Here is a 13,216-nt window from a genome sequence, read left to right as displayed (position 1 = left end):
TCCGTAATTTTCTATTTTAATAAGCATTTTACTGTTCAGTTTGCTGCACGTTACTCTTTTTATTACATTCAACTAGAATCTAAGGAGGCATGTTTGCTTCATAGTACTCTCTGAAAAAAATCGAGTGAAAATATTCATTCTTAAAGGAGTGAATTCAAAAAAGAGTGAATTTTGAGTGAAATTGGAGTGAATTTTGAGTGAAAATGTTCATTTTCACTCATTTTGGAGTGACCTCAAGGATGACTCGAAGATTTTGGAGTGATCCCTGACGTCACTCTAAAACGAGTGAAAATGAACATTTTCACTCAAAATTCACTCCAATTTCACTCAAAATTCACTCTTTTTTAATTCACTCCTTTAAGAATGAATATTTTCACTCGATTTTTTTTAAGAGTAGGCAGAGGAATATTCTATCTGCATGATTATGACAAATTTGATAATTGATTTAATGATGACGATTAGCTCCAAGCATGATTTATCAAGTCCTTTGTCACTTTATTTATTAAGTAGTAAGTCACTTTGTATCAATCCCACAAAAGCATGTCGGGGAAATTTTTACGGCATCTCCATGGCACGAACAAAATTAACGACCCTCTTCTAATATAATCGCTGCCTCTTACTCTCTCCGGGGGATATTTTAGTGAACGGAAGTTGAGGTTAGGGGCAATTAGAAGGGGTGGACAAGTGATTCAGCGCTGCGTATCCTTCGTCGCATTTTGTGACAGTGTTTTAGCAATGTATCACTCTCGCTGGTGGGGTGTAAAGATAATCTTCTCTAGATCGGGCACGCTCAGGTGAATTCTATAATGGCAGCATTTGCCATTGTACTGCATGCTCGCCAATAGGGGAAAAGAGTTTCCGATGTAGATTCTATGCGTATCTAATCCTCCGTAGTCTACGTCTGCAGATATCTGTGATTGAAGGATTTGGGATAAACAAAACTGTTTATCGTGTATGTAAATAACTGTCTGGGTAGACGCTCTTATGAGTTCACCACCTTAGGTTTCACCTTCCTGGTTTAACGGCGTGTAGCAATAGAAAACGCACGACTTCTTCCATATAGATATCAAGCGCAAACAACGCTGCTTCAATAGAACACACAATGGAAATTAGCTGAATTTGCGAGAGCGAGAAAAGATATTCCATTCGACTGTTTTGAAAGACAATGCTTCCCTCGGATGAAAACCACTTATTTTAAGTACCCTGTGTATACAAAGCACCTCTATAATGTCTATATGATTCATTCAATTATCACATGTTTACACAAGTTTTGTTCCTCTTGAGTTCACACTAATAGATAAGTTATTGCGTGGTTCGACATTTCTGATAGTTGATAGGGATTGAGCTCAAATGTTAGAAATATTCTGCGACTATATCACAATGTCATACTGTTAGATGAAGCCTATAATTACTATAAATATTCAAAGATGCGTAAAATAATACATTATGGTATAAATTCAGAGCAATTTCATTTTCACATTCTATTCATTACAAGCAATTGACTTTTGTCAATGTTTCATATTCTCTTGGAATAACACACCGTGACAAACGCACTTCAATCACACACTTGCTTCATATTTGGATTACATCAAGGAGGAGGAGAGGTTTACTGTAACACTATTGTTTCAATTCCAGGAACGGCAAAAAGGCAAGTAGTCTCCAAAGTAGTGATGAGATATAGGGTACTATGACACGCATCAATCCACAGTGAAATATTAGAGACTTAGCCAGTGTTTGATGTAGGGTAAATTCATTCTGGTGATTGTTGCCGCTGTATGTAGCAGACTATTAAATAAAGATATCCAGTGTTGATCATGAAGGCCAATACGACCACATTCACGTCAAAGACCGACTCTGTATCAAAGCTGGCACAAATGCACATATTGAGGGCGCCTTACAAATTGCACCCCTTCCCAGACATGGGTTTAACTTCTTACACTTGCCCCTACGCACTGACCCTTTCACTGCGTGTAGACAAACTCCCCCGTGGGGAGGAAGCGGCAAAAATATCCAGCTGATCAGACCTGGCAGCCTGGCAGGTACCTCGGACGGGTACTTCCTAGCCCGCGTGACTCGGCTAAAGAGAGAGGAGTGGCCCAGCTACGGGTCTCGACTTCAAGGAAGGAACAACATGCCCCCTGACACCAAAGTTTCCCCCTCTACCCCTCTCTACCCCCCCCCCCCCCCCGCTTCCCCAAACTCCACCTCTAGGCCCTTTTTCTTGTCTTTGCTCCATCGTCTTAAAGGCTATATGATTAGCGTCGTTCAAATCTCTGTGACACCGTATATATATGAGTGATCCCCAAAATGTAAAACCTTCAGTTAGTCATTGCACACCAAGCGACAGACTGTCGGTGCTGTATGAAGTTTGATCTGATCACCGGCATCTGATTCACGTATAGATTTAAAGGACAAGTTCACCTTCATAAACATAAGGACTGAGAGAATGTAGCAATATTAGTAGAACACATCATTGAAAGTTTGAGGAAAATCGGACAATCCGTTCAAAAGTTATGAATTTTTGAAGTTTTTGTACAGTAACCGCTGGTTGAGAAGACTACTGCAGTGTGTGAAAAACTTAGATGTCACATGCGTACAACAATATAAGGAAAATATAAAGAGAATTTCACAAAATTTCATCTTATGAAAAAAGTACACATTCCCTCGACTCGTTACCGACAAATGTTATGGGTAATATTATTACCCCTGCCTTTAGAAAGAGGCAAGTCAGGTGCTCTTTTATTATGCGAAAAAAGTGAAAATATGTTGAATTTTCTTTATATTTTCTTTATACTGTTGTACGCATATGACTCACAAGCTGTAGTAGTCTCCTCATCCAGCGGTTCCAAAACAAAAATTTTAAAAATTCATAACTTTTGCATCGATTGTCCAATTTTCCTCAAACTTTCACTGATGTGTTCTACTAATATTGTTGCATTCTCTCGATCCTTATGTTTATGAAGGTGAACTTGTCCTTTAATCCCTCAGTGACCCTCTACAACTTCTCGATACAAAAAGTATCAGAACGCAGTTATAGCCGCAGGTATCACAGCCGGCCGAATGATATTTCTCCTTTTTTATGCAGAGTTGCTATAACAAATTGAGCATAAGTCGCCTTATGTGTGCATGTGTGTTTGACGAGAGTATTTTTAAGGAGTGTATATACAATCATAATAATGCATAATATACGTATAGCTGAATCATAAACGATAAGCAATATCAGTGCATGCCACACTTTTTGTTAGCTTTAAATGACGTCCCTTCCTGTAAGGTCTGATCAGTGACAGCTACACATCTTTTTATGCATATTTGATTGCGTTTATACAAGAGATGTATACAGATAAAGTAGAGTGTGATATGTACGTGTTTTGTGTGTGTGTGTTTGTGTTTGTGTGTCTGTGTGTGTATTTATGCCAATGAATAACCATGAGATCCCATTTTGAATAGCTTTTGAGTTATATTTATTTGCTCTTCTTCATCATTGCCACATGTTGTCTCTCTTCGTTTCAAACCAGTTGCAAATAGAAAATATTTTCACAAGTGCGTTGATTGTAGCGCTATCTACCAAAGAAGGGAGAAGTTGTTGCAAGGCGTGGTGTGAGTAACAGGCGACAGGGAGGAAGACGAAAGCGAATAAAGGAGGGGGAGAAGGAGAAGAAGATGACAGAGAAGAGGACAGGGAGCAGATACTTATACTCTTCCTTACCGAGAATGATCGATAAACAGGATGAACATTAAAAGACTTTTTTTTTTATTATATCCTGGCCAGGACGAAGAGAAAGGTAAATATAAGTATATATATTTCTATATTTTCTATATATATGTTTATATATTTATATACATTTTATATTTATATGTTTATATGTTTATATATTTATATACATTTTATATTTATATGTTTATATATTTATATATTTATATGTTTATATATTCATATATTTATACATTTACAATAAAACATGAAAACGCATCTCAAGAAAATCCCAATGCAGTAAAGTCGTAAAGGCATAAGTCAGCTGGAGATCACTAGTGGTGTTCGATTTTTCCTCGCAACCTGCTACGCTCGTTATTTTATTGTTTCAGATTTTCCCTGCAGAGTTCTGAAACATATCCATAAGAGCAGACTATCAAATGGGAATAAGTATTCTTCCAATCTCCTTTTTATCGCTATTTTCTTCACATTTTTTTTTCGTTTTTGGTTTTATTTCTAGCAACTTACTCAACTGATTTTAGTCAAACAATTGATGTGTTGATGTGAGAATGACAGTTTGACCTGCAATCCAATCAATCGTCATCATGAAACATGAACAATAATGAATAATTCGAACGTTTCATCTGCACTGTGGCCTTCAAAAGTTCAGAAGAATTTTGAATTGATTATTATAGTTTTATCAGGTAGAACGAAGTGTGTAGCTCGACGACAAATGGTGGTAACATTACACACACAAAAAAAAAACTCCACTCTATATTCATGGTGACTGTAAAAACAAAATTTCAAAACGCTAAAAATAAACAAAGTATAGTAACAACTTAACCACAATCACTGCGGCCACGGCTAGTTGAAGAATTTACAATGTTATAAATGAAAAAAAAGAAAGCAAGAACGGTTTCATGACAGTCGAAGCGAGTTATGAAATGTTTAAGTCTGACATGATTCTGCAAGACAGGGATATCAGAAACATCCATAATTATATGCATTGTTATGAGACAAGGTGACTACTCATGACATTTTGTCAAACAATCAAAACTGTTCAATTTTGGTTGGTGAGTTACATAGGGTATGGCATAAATCACTCTCCTTGGCACTAAACCTCTAAACTCTGCAAAGTACGATCGCTGACTCGTTGGAATGTGATATTCAAGCAAACGTGAGTCACAGGAGGCCATTTCATCATTACCTCAGCTAATTTTGCATTTGAAAAACACGTGAAATTCAAAATTCCCTAATCTTCTGACATTTTTGGAACGAAATTGTAAAATTTTCACTGCCCTATGCTGTTGGCATTGGCTTGTTTGATTAAGTTTGTATAACATTTTGCACTTTAACATGGAGAAACTGTCCCTCTACGAATAGCCTAATCGAAATTTTGTATATCTGTCACTGAATATGGGTCAAAACGATGGTACAAATCAGTCTGACCATAGAATTGATCTGTTAATGGTAATCGTAGGAATAAACAAATAAAGGGGTCGGAATCGGAGAGAATATGCAAAAGATAAATGAATAAATAAATGAATAAAATGAGAAATAAGTCAATAAATGAAAAACACAGAATTATCCAGATGTAAGACCTGTACTTGAAGAGTTTGTTCGCAAAAACCGATAAGTCCATATTTGCCAAATGGAGATATTTGCCATTAAAGGTAAAGAAAAATACAGAGAATAATAAGAATTTTTTTGCTTCTTTTGACCATAACTTCAAAAATGTACCTTTTTATGTAGTGACCGATATATCATTTAAAAGGTATTATTTTGTACTTTATGACAGAGACTGTACTTCAAAATCTTCAAAAATTGACTTATCGGTTTTTGCGAACAAACTCTTCACTTTTTTACCCTTCTTCAGATAAACAACATTTACAATTAACTTATTTCCCGAATATGCAAAACTTAAACAGTTTGTCATAATCACGGAAATCAAGTCAATCCCAGGATATTTGGTTTTGGCTAACCGCAACCACGCGTAGGCAGTGGACAGTACTTTCATCGGTTAGAACCGGTAGAGCATACACACCGATGACTTCATGTCTTGCGCGTCACTGATGTCTTCCCTACACTGGTGAGCTTTCTCTGATATCAAGAGAGCAGATTTTACTTCTATTTTTGTTTCCGATGAGTCTTTACTCTGACTGGTCAACACACACTAGCCTGACAATTTGCAGAAGAATCTGCATGGTATTAATGCCCGGGACTAATGCCCAGAAAACGGCACCACACGATTTGGTTTTATAATATTGACATTGTTCATACCTGTGTGGATTCGTATATGGGCTTTCTGCTTTTCTGCTGCCACTTCTGGGTCAGCTCACAAGCAAAAAACAAAAAGCAAACAGAAAAAACAACAACAAACAAACAAACAAACAAAAAAACAAAACAAAAACAAAAACAAAGCAAATAAGGCCTTTACTGCAATTGTCTGGTACCACCTTAAAAACGTTTCTTCTGGTGCAACTTCTGGGGTTAAAAAAAATAGTGAGGGACTCGCGACTGGTTAGACCCTATGGCCCGAATTCAGAAAGATGGTACAATCTTTGTCCATGCTTTAAACCATGGACAAAGAGCGTATACTAGTTTTGTATCAGGCGCCAAGTGTCGCATAGCCTATTTCGTTACGAAATCAGTCATAAAGTCGACGAAATGACCGATTTCGTAACAAAATAGGCCATGCGACACTAGGCGCCCCATACGTTTTGTCCGTGGTTTTGTACCACCTTCGTGAATTCGGGCCAATGCATTCCTATGTATTATGCAAAATAAAAAGTAGAGAAAAAAGTGGGGGTGGGGCTGGAGCCTCCCCCCCCCCCCCCCCCCATGGCGCTGGCCCTGACTGTTGCTTTTTACAGCTAATATGTACAACAATGTATAATACCGTATACACGTGTGCATTGATTTAACAATGGCTGCATAGCACAGTGTTGGGTTTAATGCAGAGATTATGAAAGATTGATATTATACGTTATGTCTGCGAAAAACACAATAGAAATCATTCAAAGAAGTGTTGTATTTTGTTTCAAAATAATAAAAACACACGCTTCTAGTGACGGCACTTGTTAGCAGTTGGTGGATATACAGTAAACACTGATTTCAAATTCGCAAAGCTACAATATTTCCCCTTTGTCTTAAACAGACTCGTCGTGTCAATTACACAGATAATGTTCCGGAAACGGAAACTAGACCTGATGTCTTCTCAATCACTGGAGGTGAAGCCGGGTCTTGCCATCTCGGTTGCCCGAACGGAACCGCGTCACTCTACCATGACTGTATAGGAGATTGTCAGGAAAGGGGCGACAAGGGAGGACGGTCCGCACAACCAATAACTCGTGTCAATCCGTGTAATAGCTCGATCAGCTGCCATAGGGCATAAGCGATACCTATAGCCAAATCACCCCCTTGTAAGTTCGCTTTGTGTGCATTGAAGTCACGGGCACCTGTTTGAGCATATAATGTAAGGCACGATGCTCTATAATAATAAGTTAAAACTTATACGCTATATTATACACACGTTATAATTGTACAAAAGTAATGTAGATTCGATATTAAATCGCCATTATTTTTTAATAACACCTTTGACAATGTTTGAGTAAGGTATTGGTCATTCACCAACAAGCTAAAGGTTTATTCAAGGAAAATAGACAAACTTTAACAACTATGCAGCGTACTCCCATGATACCATATCGCATCACCAATATCGCAAATTCTGGATGAACACACTGATGCAGTATTGGCAATGAATTGAGAATGGGGCATAAAATCTCAGAGGAAATTTGTGATGCATTTAGAAAGGGTGTATCGAATAATTTTATAAAGTGAATTTGACAACCCGACACGAAAGAGCCGATATCTAAATGATAAATGAATAAATTATTACATTTAAATGACATCACATTATTAAATCTAAAGAAGCTGATAAAGGAAGTTTAAAACTTGAGCCATCAATATAACAGGTCAACCCCTATTGAGTTATATCTATAATAATAATAATAATAATAATAATAATAATAATAATAATAATAACAATAATAATAATGATAATAACAATAATATCAATAATCATAATTCTTATTATTATTGTCATTATTATCAACATCATCATTATCATTATTACAATTATTACTATTATTACTATCATCATTATTATTAAATTACTACTATTATCATTAATACCATTATTTTACATGAAGAGATAACCTTCGATTAGGGACGAAAAGTATAATAAAGTATAAACATATGGGTATCGATACAGAACGCATAACTGATTCTAGTGATATGATCACCATTATAGCTCAAAGAGAGGCCTGAGAAACTAATCGCAGAATTTAGAAAGGTGCATGAGAATATGGTTATCATAAAAATTTATGCCTAGATTAAAGCCCGGAAAACAGGCATCAACCCAAATATGATTTACACAAATAAAAAAAAAGAAGGAATTTATAATCTTTTCCAAATAGCATTCAAAAACAGTGTAATTCCCTGACTATCTGACAACATAGACCAAGCATTAAAACGAAGGAGCTCAACATCAGCAACCAACGAAATATATCATTATTGTAATGCACTTATGATGCCCTCGCAGTAAATATGCACTATTTTAAGATTCCATAGGACTGAAATCAAGACTGCTTTAAAAAAAAGAGAAAAAAAACCCTGGTTAATGATTTGCCCTGTCTTTGCATAGAGCATTGTGTTTGTGTGTATGTTTGTGTGAATGTGTCTTTGAATGTGGGTATAATGTTTATCTTATCTCCCAGTCCACGCGTTCCAGACCATAACTCGACCGACAAGTTCCGTTTGCCAATGATGACCACTGGTCAACACACACACATCCCCATCGGAAGTTTCGATTCCCGTAAGAAGCAACATGCATGAATCATCCCCATCAACGATCTGTTTACATAGGCATTTCCTTTAACTTATTGCAATGTTACGATGTCCTTACACTGGACCTCCATTCGCACACATGTACACACACACGCACACACACACACACACACACACACATGTTGCCGTCAGTTAGTTATCGTGTATTGCCCCATGAGGTAGAGGTGTCCTGATGGGTAAGATAGGCTGCTATAGAGTTTATGAAAATAAATACTTAATGCGCTAGATAGGACGGTGGTACATGTACTTACATGAGTGGGACTAAAACCCCAGCAAACACATAACGTTTTCAGAACGTTTCCTAAACGGTTTTTTGAGGTTCCGTACGTCTCCATATAAAATGGACTTTTTTAAAACGTACATACAACGTCAATGTTTTTTGGAAAACGTTTTAAAAACGTCAATGGACTCACAAAACGTTTTTATTATGTCTGCTACGTCTTCGTTCTTTATAAACGTCCACAAAACGTTTTTATTAGGTCTGCTACGTCGACTTCGTCTTTAATGAACGTTTAAAAAAACGTTTTTATTTGGTCCGCTACGTGTTCGTCATTGGTTTCTGTATCATGAATATTCAAGCCCATTTATGAATATTCAAATAAGAAAATATAAGATTTGAAAACTAGTGGAAATAGATAAAAGACATTGAAATCTGAAGATTAACGCTATAGGTTCAAACACATATATCTTCTGAGCTAGCAGAGAAGGGTTTAGAGTTGAGTTGTTCGGTTATTCACAAGTTGTTCAGTTATTCATAATTTCAAATTGTGATGTGAAGAGGTATTTTCAATATGTTAATAGGTCTAATTAAGGTGTGCTTGATCCAATTTTAGTAACCATATGTTATGTATTACAGCATATTGCTGGTGAAAGAACGTGATACAGATTCATCAATTGGGAATAGGATATATAGTATAGGTATAGGTGGTAGGACATTAGGAACAGGTTAGGATATATATTATATAGGATTAGGATTAGAGTACATTAATCCCAGATTGTGCCTGTATAATCTCATACCTATGATTTTTTTAAACACCCAATACAAATAAACAGAAGTTCTTAAAAGGTTTTCTGGACGTTCTAAACGGACATGAATGGTTCTCTAAACGTTCTGGAACTGGTCATAAGACTTTTAGACGTTCTTAATACGTTTTTTGAACGTTCTAGACGGTTTTCAAAGGTTTTCTGGACGTCCGCAGAACGTCCACAGAACGTTTTGAATATTCTTAAAAGGTTTTACTGACGTCTATAACGTTTAAAAGGTTTTCTGCAGGTCCTAAAACATTCCGAATGGTTTTTGATTGGTTTTTTGAACGATTAAAAACGTTTTTAAAACGTCAATTTGAAACGTTTTTAATACGTCGAAAACCTTCCACAAACAGACGTTCTGAAAACGTTTTGACAAAACGTCCAAATAACGAACTTGGAACGTTTCATGAACGTTCAGAAAACGTCAAAATGATAGCTGGGACATAATCTAGGCAATTATTTTTGTTACGACCAAAATCACTCTGAGAATGATCGCACAAAAGAAACAATCAACTGATGTTCAGGCGGTTTATTAACAGTGATATTGTAGGTACAGACTGGTAATCGGTTTCACATCAGTACAATAATGATCAATAGAAACAAATACAAGTCAGTAATGGAATCACTTACGTACGCATTACACGCAATATCCCTGGAAATGTCCAAATACGATGTTCGATGCACAAACGAATGATCCGCGATGCACCGATGAATGATTCCTCTGACGTAACTCCAGAGGCGCAGGTTACGATAGTCCACGGTGTAGATCCGGGGTAAAATCCACGATATATGTCCACGGCGAAATGTGCAGAGTCCAAATGTTGTGACGACCACGTCCAGTTGATGCGTTGAATGATGATTCACTTAATATTGTCCAGCTAGGAATCCAGCCCGTCACAGCTTTTCCGTAGCAATGTCCATTGACATAAAAATATGGAGTCTATCTTCAATGTAGGCAAATTAATTATCTGCAGGCAAAATGTCTCCCAGGCCTTATCTCCACAAACATAACAGGTCAGCAGGTAACACAGGACTGACTAAAACAAGTCGCTTCAGAGCCAGAAGCGACGCAACTCTCAGAGCAGAGGTGTTGGGTACTCTGCCTACTGCAGAATTCCTCTGGCTTATATACTATCCATTCACCCCTTTCTAGCACATTCTATAACTCTCTCCAACCTACTAGCCAGTCCAAGTTCCAGGAAACCTGGATGACTCACTGCCTAACTATGTACAAAACATCATTACCAAGAATAACTACCAATCACATTGGGCTACAGGGACAGTGCCTCACTCAGCCAAACATGTAAGCACTTCCCAGAACTTTCTGGAATGGGTGAAATCATTCTAGATTGAGTGAGCTATAATGTATTTCCTGTTACATGCATGTACTGTATAGCTACATTGTATACCACCTAGAAAATTCTCCTCTGATCTGGTCATCCTGTATGTACTATATCTATACCACATAGAATGTTCTCCATTAATCTGGTCAACCTGTGTACGATACACCTTAAAACAACCATGCATGCAGTACATCATACATGTACATAACTACTAGTGATACATTTGTGACACCATCCCCCATGGGAAAAAGAAAGCCTTGCCGTAGCAAGGGTTTCTTTTACCTTCACAATTTCTCATTATTATTTATAGTGAATGTGAGGTAAAATCCAAGTCAAGCTACAATAATCACATACTATCACATGTCTTTTGGATAGCTGTATTCATTCCATGTTCTCTTTTCATGGATACCATTTACAATGATATTGCTTGGATTCTTAGAGCTTATACAATCATATCGAACTGTTTTGCACACATTAATGAATGCTAAACACATACACTGAAAATGATATGCGGTGAAAACTTTTCACCTTTGATACTCCCTTCATGTTACACTCTTGACAGAGCGTCGGCAATTACATTGTTTTTGCCTGCCACATGTTTGATTTTGAGTGCATATGGCTGCGTCATCATGCTCCATCTGAACAACCTGTTGTTCTTCATTTTGAACCGGTCTAAAAAGACCAAGGGGTTGTGGTCAGTATAGACCGTGATCTCCCCTTTGCTATTTGTCAAGTACACTTCGTATTGCTGGAGAGCAAGGATGAGACTCAGAGCCTCCTTCTCGATTGTGGAGTACTTCTTCTGGTATGTATTCAGTTTTTTGGAGAAGTAGCTAACTGGTCGTTCAGTGCCTTCTTCATCTTCTTGGAGCAAAACCGCTCCCACTCCTACATCGCTAGCATCTATTGCCACCTTGAATGGCTTTGCGAAGTCAGGAGCTGCCAAAACAGGCTCATTAGCAAGGACTGCCTTTAGTTTCTCGAAGGCTCTTTGACACTCATCAGTCCAGGTGTACTTTGCCTTGCCCTTCAGCAGGTTTGTTAGGGGGGTGACTACAGTGCTGAAATTCGGTACAAATTTCCTGTAGAAACCAGCCATGCCCAGAAATCTGAGCAACTCCTTCTTGGATTGGGGAATGGGAAAGCCTAGTATAGCCTCTACCTTGGCTTCTCTTGGCAATACTTGTCCCTGACCGACTACATGCCCGAGATACACCACTTTGGCCTTTGCAAATTCACTCTTTGCCAGATTAATCACCAATCCGGCCTCCTTGAGTCTGTCAAAAAGTTGCCGCAAGTGTGTAATGTGCTCCTCCCACGTGTCACTGTACACTAGGATGTCATCAATGTATACTACACAGTTGTCAAGTCCGGCAATGATTTGATTTGTCAGCCGTTGGAAGGTGGCTGGAGCATTTTTCATGCCGAATGGCATTACTTTGCATTGGAACAAGCCATCTGGTGTAGCAAAGGCAGAAATCTCTCTGGCTTTGTCGGTCAAGGGCACTTGCCAGTATCCCTTTAGAAGGTCTATTTTACTGACATACGCAGAATTTCCGACCCTGTCAATGCAGTCTTCTAGTCTGGGAATGGGGAAAGAGTCTGTTTTCGTCACGGCATTCACCTTTCTGTAATCTATACAGAATCTTTGAGACCCATCTGGTTTGGGCACCATGACGATTGGGGAGCTCCAACTGCTTTTACTCAGTTCTATTATGTCATTGTCTAGCATGTATTGAACCTCTTCCCTTACTTTTTGCAGTTTGCTCGGATTTAGTCTGTAAGGGTTTTGCTTGATAGGGTCAGCATCTCCTACATCAACATCATGTACAGCCAGAGGGGTGCAGCCTGGTTTGTCCTTACACAATTCTTCGTACTCATGTAACAGACTAGTCACATCTTTCCTCTGATCATCAGGTAGGTAGTTCAGTGCCTCATCTACTTTCCCTAACATCTCTGAGTTAGACAACCTGGCACTAGAGGGCTCACTTCCATTCTCATCTCGAGCTTCTCCCTCTTCATCTACTTCTTCTTCTACCACCTGGGTTACACCTACTGGCTGACTAGCCTTTCTCTCATAGTACTCTTTCAGCATGTTTACATGACACACCCTCTGATCTTTGCGTCTGTCTGGCGTACTAATCACATAGTTCACATCATTGAGTTTCTTTTTGACACTGTATGGGCCACTGAACTTGGCTTTCAGTGGTTCACCTTGTATGGGCAGCAGTACAAGAACTTTGTC

The sequence above is a fragment of the Diadema antillarum genome, unplaced genomic scaffold (assembly GCF_040938485.1).
Source record: "Diadema antillarum isolate AM-2024a unplaced genomic scaffold, OU_Dant_1.0 seq00001495_RagTag, whole genome shotgun sequence".
In the NCBI taxonomy this organism is placed as follows: domain Eukaryota; kingdom Metazoa; phylum Echinodermata; class Echinoidea; order Diadematoida; family Diadematidae; genus Diadema; species Diadema antillarum.
This window is presented reverse-complemented; position numbering follows the sequence as displayed.